The 1,676-nt window shown below is 39.0% G+C and overlaps 1 protein-coding gene across 2 annotated transcripts in view; it reads left to right on the top strand.

Annotated features, from left to right (window-relative positions):
* TTBK2 (tau tubulin kinase 2) overlaps positions 1 to 1,676 on the top strand; it is a 202,924-nt gene that overhangs the window by 167,212 nt on the left and 34,036 nt on the right. The window lies entirely within an intron of this gene.

Raw genomic sequence — 1,676 nt, 5'->3', positions numbered from 1 at the left:
TCGGTCAGGTTGGCACAATAAACCTTAACTATCTCAATCGTGAGTATAATTTTTTTAAAATGATTTTATTGGGGACTTTTACATCTCTTTTAACATCCCATACATCAGTTGTATCGAGCATATTTGTACATATGTTGCCATCATCATTTCCAAAACATTTTCTATTTAAGTCCTTGGTATAAGCTCTTTTTTCCCCTCCCTCCCCCACCCTCATCAATCCTTGATCTATTGTATATTGTTGTTATTATTTTGTATCTTACACTGTCCTTTGTCTCCCTTCTCCCACATTTATGTTATTAGTCCCCTTCAGGTGGTGGTGGGAGATATATATTCAACCTTGTGATGGGTTCCCCCTTTCTCCCTCTTCTCCCTCCCTGGATGATTCTAAATGTTTAATGAGAATTTGATAGAACATTGTGTTACTGGTGATATACTTATCTGTAATTGTAATATTTTTGCTAATTCCCCCACATCCAGCTCATAGAGACCAAACATTAATCACCATCTTAATGTTTTGTGGGGAAGATGAAGGTTTGGTTGTTGGTTTTTTTTGTTTTTTAAGGCAGTGAGGAGAAAAAAAGAAACACCTATAAAACAGAAGTGAATAATTTTTCCAAATGATGTAACAGGGCTTTGAACCCTTTCTTTAAGGTGGAATATTGAGCTATAAGCTTCCATTCTGAAAACAGCCTCAAGTGGAAGTGAGGGAGTGATGTTGGACATGGTATGGCACCGATCTTAGCCTGAGCTGACAAAGTGGATGTTGAATAAATTACATGCTTTTTTTCTTCACTATGATTGTGAGCAGGCCTACTGAGTATAAGGGAGATGCATATACCTTATTTAAATGGTTAATTCTTTGTCGTCTTGGGGTAAGCTGTCCCCTTGATCCTACTCTTACTTGTCACATAAAGCATTGTAAGCCCAGTAGCAAGGCGGTCTCTGTGTTGGGCTGCCAAGCACAAGGTCAGCTATTTGAAACTCCTTGGGAGGAAGATGAGGCTTTCTACTCTCCTAAAGATTTCATTCAGAAACTCACAGGGGCAGAGAAACTCACTTGCTAAGAGTCAGTGATGACTTGATGGTAGTGAGAAGCTAAATACGCAGAAAAACTAAGTTTTATAGATTTATTCATTATTTCTCATACTCAGCCAGCTTTTCCTGAGCACTTTTATCTTTTAAATTCTCTAAGCTAGATGCTGTGAGTATCTGAACCAGTTTCATATATGTAGTCTTTGTATAAGGTTTTAGAGACCAGGGATGAGATATGAAAGAAAACATGAGTATTAGTTAATAAGTTTTATTTAAGGATAATGGGAGTTTCAGAAATCAAAGGAAGTGGGATAAAAGGGATTGGGGTAGTCGAGGGAGGTTGGAGTCCTGTGAAAGAAAAGGAGAGACTTAGCCTGTCAGGTATAGAGGCTACAAGAACCCTATTGCACAGAAAGAGAGAGACGGGTTTTAATACAGACTCAGTAGCAAGCTACAATAGAGTTTGGTGAAGAAGGAGTTAAGGAGGTCTTCCCTGGCTGCAGTCACTGCCTGCTGTGTTGGTTGTTTGTTTTTTTTGCCTGCTGCTTTTATTGCATAGTGTAACTTTATTGCAGGAGCCAGTAGGTGAGGAAAGAAGGAGCTGGCAGATAGAAGCAGAGAAAGGAGATAGATAGGTAGGTAGG

Source organism: Echinops telfairi, unplaced genomic scaffold (genome assembly GCF_000313985.2).
Source record: "Echinops telfairi isolate 266 unplaced genomic scaffold, ASM31398v2 ScPeMD7_8;HRSCAF=38, whole genome shotgun sequence".
Taxonomy (NCBI): Eukaryota; Metazoa; Chordata; class Mammalia; order Afrosoricida; family Tenrecidae; genus Echinops; species Echinops telfairi.
The sequence above is the reverse complement of the archived record's forward strand: the minus strand, read 5'-3'. Positions and strand labels throughout refer to the sequence as shown.